This window comes from Myotis daubentonii, chromosome 7 (assembly GCF_963259705.1).
Source record: "Myotis daubentonii chromosome 7, mMyoDau2.1, whole genome shotgun sequence".
NCBI lineage: Eukaryota > Metazoa > Chordata > Mammalia > Chiroptera > Vespertilionidae > Myotis > Myotis daubentonii.
The window spans coordinates 8,281,866-8,301,371 of NC_081846.1; the positions used below are offsets into that span (position 1 = coordinate 8,281,866).

The window sequence follows — 19,506 nt, forward strand, 5'->3', positions numbered from 1 at the left end:
CATTGTAGAGTGTCTGCCATGTGTAGTCACTTGCAATCTTAACTGATTAATATCTAAACTCACATCGAACTCTGACATAGTTTCAACATATCCCTCCCCGGACTCGAACCTTCAGGGGAGGCCGGACATGGGAGGCCGCAGAGTAAACATCCAGGGCCTCAGCCTGTTGTCGAGGGCGCTTTACACAGATTCCTGAGGCGGATGCCGCCTGAGCTCCCCCTGCACACCAGCCACACAGAACGCCCGCCCGCCCGCCCACAGCGGCCTCTCGCCTCCTCTCTCCCGTCCGTGAACTAGTCTTGTCAAGGCCCCGCTCACACTCCGCCTCCCACTCTGGTCTGAAGGGATCCCTCCAACCAGATGAGATGTCTTTCTCTTTTGAAATCTCAAGGCAATTTTGCCTGCCCCTCTCCTGTGCCGTGCTCTCTCCATGATGGGCATGTGCTCCCAGGCGAGGGGCACCTGAGGGGCACCCTGTCATTCTGTGGTGGGAGTCTTGCCCACACCCGTGCCCAGGGCCCAGGGCCCACACACAGCAGCTGATTAACAGACCACGCCCCTCTCCTAATGCGTCTCCATGGTCCGGAGAGAGTCCCACCAACAGAGACATACAGGGAGCCTGTGTGACAGCAGGATCGCTGAGCACAGCTCTCCTGCTGTATTGTTTTGACACCAGCACAAGTGATAATGGGCTGTTACTTGGGTGTCAAAGCGCTCACTCAAGCCGCCTGCCAGCCTCCCCTGCCTGTCACAGCCCAGGCTTCAACAGCCTCTCCATCCAGCACCATGTGCCTTCTGCTAAGGAACTCCTGTGGCTGGTCACTCCTCTCCCAGGGGGTCCCAAATAAAACCAAGGGAGTCCAGGGGAAGCAGGGACTGCCTGGGGTGCAGGGCACACACCTGTCCCTCCAGAAGTGATCCATGTGGCGGGGGGAGAGGGGGGTGCAGGGGAGACGCAGGATGCTGTGGCTGGGGAGCAGTGACCAGGCAGACTGCAGTCCTCTGGTTAAGTAGGGGCACTGCCCAATCACCACCACCCCAGCACAGCAATACTGAGGGAGCATGCAATTCACATTCAGTTCAGATTGCAAAAGGCTGGGGATAATAAAAGGAGGAAAAATCCACAGGATGAGAGGAGGTGCAATTTGAATACAATCTAAAAAACAAAATAACTCAAATAGGAATGAGAGCCATACCATTTGCATATTAAAATACAGGCTGTCCTTCATCCCAGAGCAGGCCTGTGGCAAGTAGATGCCCCATGACTACAAGTCCACAAGGAAATGCTATCTTCAGTAACAGAATAGTTCTAAGTCTGCCACCAGTCCACTGGCCAAGGGCTCAAGTAGATAACTGCTCAAAATGAGCTCAAACAAAGCAACGGTAACATGTGTAATTAATTGAAATGGAGACTAAATCATCAATATGACTATAAGTCTCAGAGAAGAGTGCTAATCACTAGCCATCTGAATCACTGAACGCGCTATATAGTATTGTTTTAACTTAGTAGCTACTATAATTAAAAATAATATTGCTTTACAAGCATTTGATACTAATGACGTGGGCTGGTTAAAAAATGAATGAGTGAAAGTTAATAAGAGAATATATATGGATATCAAAGTTGCATTAAAATCCCATAAATAAGCTATTTAATTTGATAGGAAGGTGAATACTTCATTCATGAGAATTTTGATTAAATGAATGAATCCCTCACACCCACCAACAAGATTGTGTTTGCTGGGTGCCCAGCGGCTCAGCACCCTCTGTGGCCTTGCAAACCTTGGTGATTAGAGACTAGACCTGTGGTGCTTGCACTGCGCTCTGAGCTGGTCCAGCTATTCTTCTTTTTCTTTCTTTTTTTAAAATATATTTTTAACAATTTCAGAGAGGTAGGGAGAGAGATATAAACATATATATATATATATATATATATATATATATATATATATATATATATATGCCAAGCAAGTGACTGGAACGACCAGAACAACTGGTCACTGTGACATGCACTACAGCGGCCAACCTCCCGTGGCCCGGCCCCAGCAAGCTCTGCCCCCGACTGCACCCCCCCATTGGAGGCAGGGCCGGCTGACCTCTGATGCCTCTCCCCCCAACCAGCCTGGCCCCAATCAGGCCCTAATTGGGGGGCGGGGCAGGTGGCCAACCTCCCACGTCCCCTCCCCCAGCTGGCCCGGCCCAATCAGCCCCCATCAGGGCAGGCTAGCTGGACCCCACCCATCCACGAATTCATGCACCAGGCCTCTAGTCAATGATGAGAGAGAATCATTGATTGGCTGCCTCCTGCACACCCCACACTGGGATCAAGCCCACAACCCAGGCATATGCCCTGACCTGGAATCGAATCACGACCTCCTGGTTCCTAGGTCGACACTCAACCACTGAGTCAGACAGGCTAGCTCTTCCTCTTAACACGATGCTTCATCCTACTCCACCAGGCCTCTGAGGGAGCCTCCAGGCCCAGCACACTCCCTGCTCCAGCCCCACCTGCCAACAGATAGCATCCCCACTGCCCCTGCACTGTGAATGGTCACAGCGTAGAGGTGGCTGTCAGATGGCCTGGCCTGGGCAGGGTGAGTCCTTGGGAAGGTTAAAAATAGGACAACTGGACCCAGAAGGGAGTGGGCACCGCGACCTGGCAGCCGTCACACTATAATATTTGGCAGAAGGAACATTCTATTTCTATTTCAGTGGGTTTCAGTTACTTCCATATAGGTGCCGTTATTCTTTTACACCAAACTGGGTTGTTTTGCCTATGATCTCCTGGATGACCATTTGTGGGGAAATAAATAAATTTTAAAAATACACAATTTTAAAAACACTCCTTTATGTACAAGTCTATGAATGGGTAATTATCAAATAGACTGTCCACTAATAATTATATTTGACTTCGAGGTACACCATGCAATTTTTGATACCGATTTACCTTCGTAATTATACTTTCCTTAGAGTATTATTAGCTTTCAGTTGGGAATTCTAATATTAAAATAAACACACAAAAACACAGTGGGACCACACAGGTACTAGCAGGCAAGAACCAGGTCTTCCAATGCTGTGTTTTCCCACAGGTAATCCAGGCCTAGTTTTCTTTTTTTATGGATAGAATATTGCTCAATAAAGGGCAGGGATGGGGAGACAGAACTATTTCAAATACAAAGAGCAGGGAGAGAAAGAGTGAGGATGGAAAAGACTGCAGGGTGAAGGAAAAGAAGTGGATAAATCAGGATAAATGAAAACTGTCACTTTGGAGTTTCCACTTTTTCCTTTCTTATTGCCCTGGTCACAAGCTGACTGCATGATGCAACAACGTAACTGAATATAACATAACATAACATAACATAACATAACATAACATAACATAACATAACCTAATGTCTTTATCTATCAGACTCTTTAGTCACACAAATGTCACTATTTTACCCTCTTATAGGCCACGATCATTGAGCCCAGGTAAAAGTGTGCAAAGCAACAGGATCTCATGGCAAACCTGTCTCCTGTGAGATGCACCAGGAAGGAGAGGGAAAAGGAGGGGCCAGGATTCAAAGGTGATAGACGTTACATTCAAATTTTCCGGGACACAAATACCTACTGGCAACATGTTCCCCGAGGGAAAACATTTACATCCCTTCCACTCCACAGTCCCCCACTCTTGGTGAGATAGGTCCACAGAGGGATCACTCAGAAGAGAAAAGACAGAAGCAACTATGTCGGAGGGGGAATGGGAGGGAACACTGACTGGGTTTCAGCGCAGCTGTGAAAGGTGTGCTAACTCAGATGGCTTCGCTGCGGTCCAGTCCCGCTTGTACGAAAGTAACTGGGTACGGAGAACCCACGAGAGGAGAGGATGGAACTGATGCAAAATAGTTGTCATCTGACTAAAACACTAGCTGCTCATTTGATTGCAAAGCCGGCGGCAAACATTTCCATTTGTTATTAATAAAAACGATGGCATTTTTAAAAATACACAATTTCAATCAGATAATTTGGGAGGAAAGTTGCAGTATAGTAACTTTATAAATAAATAAAATATATAAATATGCGTGAACTGCTTGGGGGGGGGGGGGCAGGGTAAAAGGCGATGTATTACAGAATACTTTGTCCACAAAAAGGGAGTTGACTCTTTTCTTTGCCATGGAATAGGATTTTGTTGATCAAAAGACATGAATGTCAGAGGATCTGTTCTTATTACATAAGAAATTAAAGAGATTAAGGAAACAATACTGGCAATTCTCATCCAGTGTTTCAGAATGAGGGATTGATTTTCATTGAAAGCTACAGAAAACAAAAGAAATTAACCTATCTGGCTTCTGCATTGCAAAGTAATAACACTAGTACTTGTAATAGTAACCAAGGTGTACCCAGCCTTTACCCTGTATACTACACTTCACATGGCTTGTTTTATTGAATCTTTCTAACAATCCTGGAAGGTATTGTTACCGCTATTGTATATTGAGGAAACTGAGGCAGAGAGTCACAGAGCTGGAAAGTCATAGCACCAAATTAAAAGCCCAGCATTCAGCCCTGGCCGGGTAGTTCAATCGGTTAGAGCATCATCCCTGTACACCAAGGTTGTGGGTCCAATCCCGGGTCAGGGCACATACAAGAATCAATCAGTGGATGCAGAAACAGGTGGAACAACAAATCAGTGTTTTTCTCTCTCTCCCTTCTCCCTCTCTCTCTCTAAAATCAATCAATATTTTTTTTTAGAAGCCCAGCAGTCAGACTCCTAAGTCCACACACCTAACCACCGCACTCTACTCTCCTGTCCTCAATGAGGAGAAAATTCTAGAAGACACAGAATTGGAGATCAAGCCATTACGCCCCATTAAACAGCTCTCAGCTGATCTGACAGATGAGCTAAGCCAAGACAATCAACCGTTCACCAGGAGCCACTCCCAACAGTGCCTTAGAGAAAAGAAACCAGCAAATCAACACACTTTCAACCATTTATTTTTGTTATGTTGGGAATTAAATATATATGTTTTTAAAATACTAATGTACAACTGTCTATCAGTGACCTTTACTTCCAAATTTTAGCTTGGTTTCCTTCTACATCCTCAATGTTGACAATACTACTTGTTGTTAGAATTAATAAATTCTAACTTTCAAACTGGATAGTCGTTTTCCACCAACTCGCTGCTGCACAGGATGGAGAATGGACCTGAGAAGAGAACATCACCTAAAGCATCGAGTACATGTCCTGCTCTCGAGGATGGCCCCTCCTGTGGTCTGAACGGATCAGGCTGGAGTCTGAGGCGAAACAGACCACTACCTGCCTAATGGAGTTCTGCTTTTCAACTTGACCCAAAGAGACCTGATCTTCACCCCCGTCCCTCCCCACCGGCACTCATCAGCTGTGGAGGGTCACCCAGGGGACCCGGGGAGGGATTCTGCCAAATTAGGTGAAAAATCTGCCACTGCCCAGAAAAACCAAGGCCGCCAGCTACCAACCCATCACCAATCGTCCCTCACACAGGACGGCACTCTCGCTTCCCCAGAATCCCCAGGGCTGCAAACAGAACTACTTTGGTTCCACATATTCCAAAGCCTTTTTAAAACTCAGGACAAGCACATGACTGTGGCAGCGTGGGACACAGGTCCTTCCAGAAGCGCTTCCCCTCACCGGGTCCCAGTGCTGCGCGCAGCCTTCCGCCCCACAGTCCTGCAGCTGGTTCTAGTCCCGCGGGAAGAACTAGCTCAGTCTTACCATGAATCAGGTTCCCTCCAGCAAAAGCCAGCACAAGCCTTCCAGGAGACCATGCAATGCCCTGAAGAGAGAATTTCTAAATGCTGCCCCCGCCCCCGCCCCCTCCGCCATGCCCTGAAAGTGTCCTTCTCCCCATGGGATTGAACCGCTGATTTCGGAAAAGGACCTGCCTCGGAAAGAAGTCCTATTAACAGTGATGGCGAACCTATGACACGCGTGTCAGAGGTGACACACGAACTCATTTTTTGGGTTGATTTTTCTTTGTTAAATGGCATTTAAATATATAAAATAAATATCAAAAATCTAAGTCTTTGTTTTACTGTGGTTGCAAAGATCAAAAAATTTCTCTATGTGACACGGCACCAGAGTTAAGTTAGGGTTTTTCAAAATGCTGACACGCCGAGCTCAAAAGGTTCGCCATCGCTGTATTAGAAGCTACATCTGCATCCCCCGGCTTCAGAAGTTCCACGGGAGCGGAGCTTCGCGTGGCAGCGTTTTAAGAGTGTCAGTGCAGGTTGTAACTCACCTGGGGGTGCCCTGGGAGCGTGCGTGGGAGCCCACGTGGGGCTGGAGCGCACTCAGCTGCTCCTCTCGCCCCCGGCGCTGGTAATGAAAACACCGCCATCCATCTTGATTTGTCAGAGAACAAATCAGTTTTATCTGTTCATTTTGTGGTTTAGTGTCATAGGTACTTTAGAAAGCATAATTTATAATTCCTCATGCAATTATAGATGAAATTAAATCATCTCACTTTTCCACAAGCATCAAAATACTTCAGATTAAGAAGGCACCTGCAATGTCTTTGAAGTTCTCATCCCCCAATCTACTACCAGAGGAAAATAAAGGAAAAGGAGGGGGGATTGTGTAGCATTTTAATGAGCTGGTCTAGTTCTATTGGGCCAGGCCTTATAGAGGCTTTTATTTATATTCTTAATAATAACCCACTATGATACCTAACCATGCCATAGACATGAAAATACCTAATCATGCCACCGAGGGGCAAAGGGTAGTGATAAGCCACTGCTCCAAAGAAGCAGAATAACTGGGTTTGAACATCTGCATCCTGGCTCCATCCTTTCCTTGCTGTGTGTCCTTGGGGAACTTATTTAACCTCTCTGTGCCTGGGTCTCCTCAGCTATACAATGTGGATTATGGTACCTAAGCCTCACATGGTTTGTGAGCAATAAATGAGTTAACATCTGTAACCAGTTAGGACAGCGCCGGGCGCCGGGCACGCGGAAAGCTCTGTGCTCGCCAGCGTAATTGGCAACAATAGATACACCACTCTTTTTCTAAGGCGTAAACAGACATGAAAACAACACTATCTTACGGACTAACACCGAGGCATTCCAACGGAGATACACGACCGATGGGTCCTTGATTGAGTGGTAAATGGGAAACTGTAGTAAACTTCAAGACCACGCAACCAAGATCCCTTACGAAGTACTCAGTGACGCTCAGTCCCCTGGGAGGAGGGGCCGTTCCTACGAGTGTTTCAATCCCCCTGATTTACAACAGAGTTGGGTCCGTTCCTTTTACTTTACCTGGTTAAACGCATACCTGTCTGGAGACTACAACCAATTCATAATCTTACCATTAGTCATAACAGGACACTCCCCCTTGGTAAGACAGAAAAGCAATTGCTGATCCTAATTGCATTCATTTAAACTGCTAAGGGGAACGTTTTAATATCCACGGGGCGGGGGGGGGAGGCGGGGGGGCAACGAATCGAAAAGGAACACAGTAGCAAATTGTAACTTAAAATGGTACATGAGACAGCTCTGGTTTGTACACTTGAGAAACCACTGGTTTCATCATTTAAGCTCATCTTTCATTATAAATGGATATTTTTGGTGACATGAGTACATTTTAATAGATAACCTGAGTTACATAAATCCTGACCGATCCCTGCTATGTCTGTTACGAAACCCTCCTAAGTAGGTACTGAAAGCGGATACTTCTCTCTATGCAAGGGACACCAACACCATCACAGAGGAAAAGGAAGCTCCCTGCCTGGGAGCACAGGCTCGGTGCGCGGAGGGCCTCCCAAAGGCACCCAGAAGGGAGACAAGAGGACTGGTGCCCGGACACTCCTGGGAAAGGGTGCAGGGTGAGCGGCAAAGACCCCTGCATTCCAGCAGGCCCACCTCACACCTGCGAAGCTGTGGGGTCAGTCTTAGAATTCTAAAATGCAGGAGAGAGACAGAGAGAGCGATGGCTCATCTCTGTCCATGCCCAGGGGATCCGAGGTAAGATACAAACCAACCACCAAAAGGGATTACAACCCGTTCCTCCTTCAAGCTGGGAGCCCTCCTGACTTGTTTTGACAAATTCCCTACCCATTAGTGGGCTGTCCTCCATCCATTTAAACACAGAAAAAAACCTCCCCTAAGAGTTTCCCCCAATGACTCTTTCATAAAATCTCCATCCTACTGCACAGAGCAGAAACCAGAGGCTACAGTGCTGTCATCAGCTGTTAACCCCCGGGACATCTTTAACTCAGGGCCCTGGTTGAGAAACTAGCCAGCACTCAGTCACGCACCCGCACAATGCTGTGTGTGTTCTTTAAAAGAGGAGAAAGACCAAAATGTGGGCAAGAACATAACTATTGTAAAAACAAAATATGAAATCAATTAACTAAAGCTTCCTGAATGACACAATGTCCTTCTACTCTTCTCCCACATTAAAGAACTTAACTCTGTACCACAAGGCCAAGTGAGAAAGAAAGCAGGTCAACGCCAAATTAAAAATAATAACAATAACAATAACTGGCCTTTCACCTGCAATAAACCAAATGGGAAAAAAGTGGTCTCACATACACGTTGGAGGAAGTCACTCTGGTGGTGCAGCACGGGCTAGGCACAGCCGCAGTACTTACCCCCTCATTTACTGACCCGCCTAAATGTTCTAGACAGAAAGCTAATGCTTCACATTGGATCTGAACACCAAAAGCTTGCTGGGCTGGCATGGTTCAGTGGTTGAGCGTCGACCTCTGAGCCAGGAGGTCACAGTTCAATTCCCAGTCAGGGCACATGTGCAGGTTGCAGGCTCCATCTCCAGTGCAGGGCATGCAGGAGGCAGCCAATCAGTGATTCTCTCTCATCACTGATGTTTCTCTCTCTCTACCCCTCACTCCTCCTCTCTGAAATCAATAAAAAATGTAGGGGAAAAAAAAGAAACCCAAAAGCTTCACTACTGTGTAGTATTTAAAAAATGATAAGAAAAACTATGTAAATTACACATTATAACATTAACAAAATTATATATATATATATATCTCCAGAGCTCTAACTAGAAAAGAATGACTGATAAGGCTGCCGGCTGTTATCTCTGGGCGGTTGGACCATGGGGGCAGGAGGGTGTCTCCTTTCCACCTTTTCTGTATATTTTTAGTTTTCTATAACTAAAAGCAATTGTTTTTTATTAGAAATAGATTTTTTTTAATATATTTTATTGATTTTTTACAGAGAGGAAGGGAGAGGGATAGAGAGTCAGAAACATCGATGAGAGAGAAACATTGACCAGCCACCTCCTGCACACCTCCCACTGGGGATGTGCCTGCAACCCAGGTACATGCCCTTGACCGGAATTGAACCTGGGACCTTTCAGTCTGCAGGCCGACGCTCTATCCACTGAGCCAAACCGGTTACGGCAAGAAATAGATTTTTTAATATGTAAGTTTATAAGGAGTGAGATAAATAAAAATGGGGTCTAATAAAATAAGTTCTTATAAAATGCCATCTCAAGCCAGCAAGTTCAATTTTGTTAGTTAAACTTAAAACAAGCTCCCACTCAGTTTAAAAAATCTATCTGGTCAGCTACCAATTCCACAATGTCAGCCTTTGCTTTGTGCCTATAAAATCTCGTTACTGTAGGCTGGAGCGGTGGACTGAATTGACAGACTGGAACTATGATGCCACTACGCGCGGCCCTGGCTGAGGACACAGTCTCCGGAGCCAGTGTTTGGTGTCAGACGGCTGTTTACCTCTCTCAGGCTCAGCTCACTCACTGGTACAATGTGGACAATAAATTTATCTTCTTCAGGGGGATAATATGGGGACTGAATGTTAAGCACCTAGAACAGGGCCTGCTGTGCCAAAAGCACTAAATAAATATTAGTTCTTAATAGAATAAACCCATTCATCATATTAATTTTCTTAAATACAGCCATAGCTTGTCTATCATGCAAAAATTTCAGTGTCCTTTTCAAAATCGAAACCATGGCTTAATACAAGCTAATTCTGACAATGTTACATTTACCCTATCCCAAACAGGACTGAGCCCACATCGGTAAATTTTTCTGAAAACGGAGGTTTAACCTTTTAAGAGCCTATATCATGTGTTTTTAATCCTCAAAACCCATTTGAAACCTTCCATGTTGTTCTGGCTAAGCAGCTACTTTATAGAAGCCTCACGTTGCCAAACTTCGACACCATGGAGAGAACAGGGCCAGCATCTGCATAAGACGATGCCAGGCCCCACCCACCACTTGTCACGTGCTCATGGTTTATTTTCCATGCCCCCTCCCCCCCCCCCCCCCCGGCATGTCAGGGTCCTGAGGGCAGTGGCACTAGATCCTTGGTCCTCTGCTGTGTCCCCAACACCTGGCACAATGCCTGGCACACACTAGGCCCTCCACAAATACTTTGCTAAGTGAGTACATAGAACGATTCTATGTGGCAGAACTAGAGAATTAAGGTGCAATCTTTAAATCTTCCTCTGCAGCTTTCTTCTCCAGAAAACGGGGACAATAAAACTCGACCGCATTTCCTCCGGTGGAGCTCCACAGGCTAAATAAAGTGCTTTCTTTCCAAATAGCGTTGATATATCTTCTATTGCAGTGTCTACACCAGGCCCCCTTCCTAAGAATCCTCCGTCCCATCCCAAGGAACCACGGTATTCATAATAATAACACATGACATTTAGAATTGTCCTTTATGACTGTGGCTCTGCAGCATATATTTAAAAAAAAAAAATCAACCATCAGAAGTTGGTGAAACTGTCAGAGCTTTTGATCCAGAACAGACTCCTCCCAACATGGCGGGGGGGAGGAGTTGGAAGGGGCAGCCTTTATCTGGGAGACCATTGGGCCTTGCGGAGCCCAGTCATTGAGGGCAGAGGTTTGACTGTGCCGGAGCCTTCCCGCTTTCATCCTCTGATTTATAACACTGACAGAGGGCCTATGTGTGACGGATCCCCCGCTGCTGGCTGGGAGCAGGAGGAACCTAGGGTGCTGCATGTTTGCGGGTAGCCCGCAGCAATCTTCCCACCCTGAGTCACAAGCTGGTAAAACAGGAGGGCAGATTTGCTGCTCTGTCCTGGGCGATAGATAACATATTTCTCCAAACTCAAGAGAAGCAGACAGACAGAGGAAAACCTTTGTGTGTTTTTCTCATTGACACACAAATAACGTTGCCAGCCACTGCTTTCGAGCAAGCGAACGGTATGCACTCACGCTTCAGAGCTCTCAAAGCTGCCATCCAACAACAACAAAACACTGCTTTTCAAAGCCCTGGCTCTGTAGATGCTCATCACAGCCACGAGAAATCCACCTGACACCTCAGAGACCAAACCAAGGTGCCCATGAGTGACCAACTGGCCGCTGAGAGCTGGGCTTTCCCCTGCCTCCCGTCACCTCCTCTGCACGTGCCCTGTCACACACAGATAGACGTGGTCCCTGGCATCTCCGGGTTCCCTCCTGTGCCAAGCTCCCTAAATGAGTAATAACCCCCCACGTAGGGATAGGAGGCAGAGGACTGGGTTATTATGGCACTGAGCTCCCATAAGAATTTTAAAATTCAATAATCCTGTATCTGAGAAAAGTTGGACGAAGTATAAATGTACGATGTGCACTAAAATAAAAAAGTGAAAGCACTGCAATTGTGAAACTTCACAAAGAAGTGACTCAAACTGTAAGATTTAGATGATAGAGCTCTTATCCCTATTTTTTTTTAAGCAGGGAGTTTTTAAAAAGCATTTTCATTATTACAAAGTGCTCCATGGCCAAGAATGTTTTACTGTCTATCAAGAATGTCAAAAGAGACTTTATTTAGAGTTGGAACAGGGTGGGGCAGCACCCAGACTGAGGGTTGTACCAATGGAGTGCTTTCACATGAAGGATCTACCTGGAAGATACCAGCTCTCTGCCGTAGCATTTGTAAGTGTCTTAATGAACGCACTTTTCACCAAATTAGTTCCCTGAATGGAATCTGTGCTACATCTTCTCAAAACACAGAAAGACCAGGGTCTGCAGCATTTGACTGACTCTCCCCTGCATTTAAAATATGAAAGGCAGTTTGGAAGGGAATGAGATTAAAAAAAAAAAATTTAATCACAATATAAACTGTATCGGAGTATCGCCAGTTTTAGGTTGTCAGTTTCCTACTCAAAACTCTACAAAGCTATGTATGTGTAATGAGACATACTCTAAATAGTAAATAAAAGCTGCATATCATTGTGAGTCAATCGGTTTCACCTGGATCATTTCACAGGCATGACAAAACACAGAACTTAAATGGTAAGTCCCCTCCAAGTCATAGGCATGAATGCCTAAACTCTGAGAAGGATTTTAAGCAGTTTAAACAATACTCCAAAGCTAATTACCATCATGGCCATTTGCCCCAAATGAAACAGCTAACTGAAAACATTGCTACAGACTTCTCTCATCATGGAAGAAATAAGGAGCTAGATTTTTTAAATGAATTATTTCTAATGGTGTGATTTTTTTAAGTGGGCAGGTAGAAATCACAAGACCAGAGGTAAAATGAGATGACACCCCCCCCCTTACACCCCCTCCACACACACACACACACACACACTGGCTTTAGCAGTTTTTATCAAATACTTCCTACTCAACCACTAGGCATCCAACATATCAAGTCAGATAGGGTCGTCCCTTCTGCAAAGTTACACAGACAAAAATACCGTAAGCTGACCCTCATGTGAGCCATAATTACATATCTATATATGTGTAAGAATATAAACAGCCTGGTCTGGCCGGCGTGGCTCAGTGGTTGAGCATCAACCTATGAACCAGGAGATCATGCTTCGATTCCCAGTCAGGACACATGCCCGGGTTGCAGGCTCAATCCCCAGTGTGGGGCGTGCAGAAGGCAGCCCATCAATGATTCTCTCTCATCATTGATGTTTCTCTCTCTCTCTTCCTCTCTAAAATCAATAAAAATATTTTTTAAAAAGAATATAAACAAATACAAGAAATACAGGACTATAAACATTTGTATTAGATAGTTTCTTAAGTATCTATTAGACAGGGAAGATAAGCATTATTTTCCGCCCTTGGCAGGAGCAGTGTTTCAGGTTTTGCCGCGTGAGTGAACAAACATATGTGCTCACACACATACATGAGTATTTCATTGTACGTGGTGAAGGAGGGAAGAGTACAGGGCTTGTTAGAGGTTTGTGTTGGCCCAGCCAGTGTTTCACCTTTTGGCCCGTCCAGCTCTAATGAGGTTCACTGAAGCCTGGTTGGGAGCAATTTGGGGGTCGCTTTTTTAGCTCTCTTTTGAGAGCCACAGAATTTTTTTTTTTTTTTTTATGCAGCTTGTTTGTTAAAAGTTTGCTCCAAGGCCTAAATTTTCTAAATATGCACCTTTTTCCAACATTGCCCTTATAAAGAGAAAACTGCCGAGAGTATCCCAAACATGAGCATTTAATTAAAGAAGGAAAAGTAGAAAAAAAGAGAGCGAGCCAAAGAAAGAACCCAAAGAAGCAAGGCAAGGCGAGAGAGCATTTTACACATGTTCAATGGGGAGAGTGTCAACCTTTCAGAGCAGGCGGCCTCGGCTCCAGACAACATAGGACGGTCAGCATCCTCCCTCAAAAAGAGTGATTCTCTGAATTCCAAGGTTATGATTGAACTTATTGATTGTTTATTTGAGGCCATAGCATTCGCAGTATTTCTAGGGTAAGAACTGCCATTAAGTTTAGCAAAACAAAAATTATTTTGCATTCACTTGCAGCAAACCTATGTTTTAAAAAACTTTTTATGAGCAAGATTCAAAGACTTCATAGACACATCAACCAAGCACAATAAATACATCGATTTGTGTGGCTCCTAATATAGCAAACACTTAAAAAAGTTTATGAAACAATTGTGTGGAAATTTGAACTTTGACTGAATATTTCAAGATTTTAAAAAATTATCTTTGTTTTTAAGAATCATGCTGGTATTGTGGTTATGTTTTTAAAATAAGCTTTATCTTGCCCTGGCCCGGTCACTCTGCTGTTTAAAGCACCACACCATATACCAAAAAGGTTGTAGGTTCGATTCCAGCTCAGGACACACACCCAGGTGGTGGGTTCGATCCCTGGCTGGGGCCAATACAGGAGGTAACTGATCAATGTTTCTCTTTCACATCAATGTAGCCCTCCCTCCCTCTCTCTCCCATCTTTTCTCTCTAAAAATATCAATAAAAACATCCACACGTGAGGATAAACATAAATAAATAAATAAATAAATAAATAAATAAATAAATAAATAAATAAAAATAAGCTTCATCTTCAAGAAATACTTAGTAAAATATTTGTAGTTAAAATATGAGGTCTAGAATGAGCTTTAAAATATTCCAGTGGGGGAGCGGTGAGAAAAGGTTGGCGGCAGCAATAAGCAAGGTTGACCATAAAGTGTGAATTGTGAATCCTAGATAATGAGTTCATGAGCATTTAATACACTAGTCTCTCTACTTGGCATATTTTGCATGTTTCTGTAATAAAACATCTTAGAGAATTAATTTAAGAACAGAGCATTTCAAGCACTGAACAATCTAAACTGAAAGTGTATTCATTTCTAATGGCAAAATTTACTTAGAAAGTAACTTCTGGTAAAGTTCTTCCCAATAAAATGTTGTACAAAGCTAGTCCACTGGAAAGTTTATACTAATAAATATTATCTAAAATAATAAATATTAAAAAATTAAGCCATTCCTTTTTTATATAAATATCCTTACTATTTTTGTTTTAAGTCTTATTCTATTTACTTATTGTTTTTGTTTTGTCTTTGTTTATTGATCTTTCAAAGAGAGGAAAGGAGAGGGAGAGAGGGAGAGGGAGAGGGAGAGGGAGAGGGAGAGGGAGAGGGAGAGGGAGAGGGAGAGGGAGAGGGGGAGGGGGAGGGGGAGGGGGAGAGAAGCATTGATTAGCTTCATCCCGCACACACCCGGATGGGGGATCAAACCTGCAACCTAGGGATGTGTCCTGACCCTTAATCAAACCTGCCACCTTTCAGTGCATGGGGGGACACTCCAACCAACTGAGCCACACTGGCCAGGGCTATTTGTTTAATTATAAATTAGCACCAAAATTATAAACAAATTTTATATGTATTTCTATTCACTGAACCTCAGTAGTTGATATTTCTGAGCTCAGAGGGTCAAAAATCAACTAATAACCCATACTCTACACTCTTCGTGTGTAAGTAAACTACCAAATGTTTGCTCCATGCATGCAAGATTTTTTTTTCCCAGTTTTTTACCCCCAGAACCTAGAAAACTGACTGGCATGTGGTAGCACTTAATATTACTGAATTAATGACTTTTGAAGATCAGAATCAATAAGCAATATGCTTTCTTTTCATATCAGGAATCATCCTGGCCTCATAAGCAAGATTTGTGTATTAATCACACAACCTTCAATAGACATTAATTCTGTGAGGTTCATTTTTTTAATTTACTTATTTGTTTTTAAGGAGGTATGATTTGCCTACCTTGAAAAAGTGTCTCTATGTATTGCATCATAGGAATGAAATATGCATAATTTATCATTATCTAAGAAATATAAACTAAACTAAACTCCCAGTGACCACGTCTGTCACAGGACAGCCTGTGGGGAAGGACCCTGAGTCTGGACGTAGGTCTCCCACCCCCTAGTCCTGTACCACAGGGAACGTTACTGCCCCTGTTCGTTTGCCTCAGTTTCCTCATCTGTGGAATGGGAAACATAATTTACTTAAAAGAGCTGTTGTGAAAATTACTTAGTAAACGTAAATCTCTAGAATAGTGTCTGACATATAGTAATTGCTCAATTAGTATGATCTAGCACTATGAAAACTCTAAGAAATGCCTTGGTTTATACATCATAGGAGCATACTCATGACCTACTGACTTTTAAAATCTTAAACAGAATAAAACAAGAGAAATGCATCTGTACCGTGTACAAGTTTTCACGTTTACAGATAAATTAGGGACAACGTGAACTGATTATCAAAATTGGGGAATAAGGCAGAAACTTCCTACTTTTTCAGAGAAGAATTCATGAAGCAGAATTTCATACTTATACATTGTTTTCTGATTAGAAAAAAAGAGATAAAATCCCACTTAATCCACATAATGTATTTCCTGTCCTTTTTTTCCTATGCATATATGTGAAATTTTATATAATTAAGACTGTAGTGGGGGAGGGTGGGGAGGAGGGGGAGAGGAGGAGAGGGAATGGGAGGGGGAGGGAGAAGAATAAATGGAGTGAAGAGTTTAAGTGGGGAAAGAGGATGGGGGTTTCTGCATAGCAGTCCCCTATGTTCACATTCCTCTTCCAAGAGACTTGGATTGAGACTCGGACTCATCGCCTACTGTGCCATATAAAATGTCCTTGCTGCTCACTACACCTCAGCCCACCTCTTCTGGGAAAAGCAAAGAGCCTGCCAGCGGCAGCGTTTGCATATGCAAAACAGCAGATCAGATGCATCCTGTAGCTCCCATCCTTGAGACTCACAGCTACCGGCATGTGTGCTGGGAAGGGCGGGTTTGGGTAAGTTAGGAGCATAGCGCCCGGGATTTATGAAGGTATCCTGTGTCGTTCTCTCTCTTGGGTACCACTATCTGGTCTGAAATAAAGAAGGTTACTATTAAAAAGGGGAAGGGGTGGGAATTGGAAATCTCTGAATTCCATTTTAGTGGGCCTTCTCTCATCCTTTAGAAGTAAATATTCTTTATGAATACAACCTCTGAGAGGGAGGGCCCTGGCTATCCCGGGAGGGGTGGGAGTGCTGGTGGAGGTGGCGATGGGCAGAGGGACATCTGTAATCGTGTCAACATAAAAACAACATCTTAAATAAATCAATAAAACTAGAAAAATAGAAAATAAGAAAAAGAAAATCTACTATCAGGCTCCTTTTATTGTCCCCAACAGCAGTTCCACAAACTTGGACTATATATAGATATAGCTTAACCACACCCTGAAAACAAGAAAAAGACATGGACTATGCCACACGCCGGGAGCATGGGCCCAGGCCCTTGTGCTGGGACTTGAGTCTCCCTCCAAAATAAGGACCCTGCGGAGACATGCGCTCTTTTAAAGCAAGCCCTCGGGATACTGGCCCAACCGATTTCTGAAACTCTTTTCTGGTCACGTCCACATGAAAATCACACTTCAGGAGCCTGGAGTTTTACAGCAGGTGCAAGGAGTCCGCTCTCCACGCAGCTTAGCTCTGCCCCCGGGGAGAAGGGCTCGGCTTGGTACAGGCAGTTCATAGGCTGCAGATGACTTGCTGGTGCCTCCCCCACCCCTGGGGGGCGTTACCTAAACAGGCACAACCCAAACCAACACAAAACAAACCAGACAACGAGAGACAGGAAACCTCAGGCCTCGAACAGGAGGCCATACTTTGTCCTGCTGCCTCCCCCAGCTTCCCCCCACTCTGCTGCCGGCACAGGGACCACCTGTCCCATCATGCTCTCTGCTTGCTCCATAACCAACAAGCAGCAAACTGCAGACCCTCGAGGATCTAAATGACAACAAAGACCTAACACATTCATCTCAAAGCAAACAATTCTAAGTTTTCCTATTTACCCACAGCAGAGACCAAGGAGCCTAATTTAAAACCAAGTAAACACACCGTGATTTCTCTTTCCCTCTGTGAGGTTACAGTACAGGGCCCAGGGATGAAACCTCTGCTTGCCTACAAAATAAAGTGTACCTGTGATCTAGGGCTCCTTCAGAACAGCGATCCGGCTCTGTTAATAGTGTAATAGTTCGCGTTTTTTAAACCAGGGTTTTCACCCACTTTGGGGAGGCGGAGATTCGCTTTTGACTTGCCCACGGTTTAACTCCCCGCTGCAGAGGGCATTTCCTACTAGTGCGTCGCACGTGGGGGTGCAGGGCTCTCGGTTCACATCACTGAATGGCACAGTGTGGCTCCGCGGTGCCCATTTCCTGCGCGCCCCTTCCCGGAGCCCGTGCCAAGAATCAAATCTTGGCCACTTAGCGCTGTGCGCTCCACATGTGAGCTCACGGCGCGCGGAGCAGCGTGCTAACGGAGATGGATAGCCTGTCAAGCAGGAAGCCGGCACGCCAGGATGCAAGCAGTGGGATACAATGACCTTTACATTCAGGGAGGAATATCCCTAAAATGGCATGGAAAGTGTGTGGGGGGGGAGCGGGGGGCGACCCTTTTATTTCATAGCGTGGAATAAAAGCATGCTGCCAGCGTGCAATTTGCTCCAGATCACATCTTGAATCCTTCCTACCAGAAGGAAAGTCCTGGGAGAAAGGAAGGGAATCATCCTTTACTGAGCTGCGGTGGCAACAGCAGACGGACGCCAGGATTCGCTGTAGGCGGCGCGGTTCCGAATGTCCTTGGGCTCACCAGAAGCCAACATTCGGGACCCCTGGTTTCGGATGGGCTGTTATTTTGGGAGAACTAAGATAGAATTTAGATACTTCACGACAGCATTTGTTTAAGGTACTGATCTGCTCACAAAATCAGAGCCCAGAGCTTGATCACTGAAATCCCATGTCCTTGGTCACCATATTTGTTAGTTTGCATAAATAGCTTAATCTCTCCTGGTTTCCTTATCTGAATAAATAGATGTTCTGACTGATAGCTCCTAGGCATTTCTGGAAGAGGAACGAACTCATACACAAAATAGCAAAGATCCACACGTGTGAAGATGGTAATTTATAGGAATATATGTAGGAAATTGGGGTAAAACACAAAACCCAGAAGTCACAGGTTTCTCTCCTCCAGTTATAACTATTATCATAAACTATGCAATTCAATCCTTTCAGCTGGAAAACAAGGATAATCATTCCATTGAGTCAAAAAAAATTTTCTATTCTTCAAGGTTTGGGGCTGTTTGTGTTGTTATTTGTTTTGTCAGTCCTTTGGCAGGAAGAACAATGGGCTCTGCCCAGAAGGCTGCCGCCCAGGCTCACAATGGGCTCCCAGCCGCACAATCACGCTGAAATACTGATGCAACTTTAATATTCAATTAAATAGGTAAGAGGGATTGATCACAATGACACTGAGATTTTCTTTTCTTTTTTTTTAATGAATGGATTACATCAAAACTACAGCGCAGTATTCAAAGACACAAAAGTCAGATGCATCCATTTTTTTTCTATTTAATTAAAAGCCGATTGTCAAGTGGGGAAGTTGCAGTAAATACATTTTTAAAACGGAGCGCTTATAAATCATGTACTAAAGTTTGGCAAGTTAGGGATGAAACACCCCAGCACCAGCTCAAACACACATCCATCGGGGGACTCAGAGAAAACGCCAGGGTTATCAAAGAAAAACAAACCATCAAACACACCGTGGGATGATCCCTTTGAAACGCAAGGTGGTTTGGGTGGCTCTAGAGGTGCTGGTCCAATCTTTCCTAAAACAACCAGAAAATAAGACTCCACCCTGCCAGGCGTGGCTCAGGGGTTAGGCGTCGACCTATGAAACCAGGAGGCCACGGTTCGATTCCGTGGTCAGGGCACATGCCCGGGTTGCAGGCTAGATCCCCAGTGTGGGGTGTGCAGGAGGCAGCCGATCAACGATT

The 19,506-nt window shown here is 44.6% G+C and overlaps 1 protein-coding gene across 10 annotated transcripts in view; it reads right to left on the reverse strand.

The window, feature by feature from the left end:
• The window catches only part of SATB2 (SATB homeobox 2), a 184,478-nt gene that overhangs the window by 134,423 nt on the left and 30,549 nt on the right, over positions 1–19,506 (reverse strand). The window lies entirely within an intron of this gene.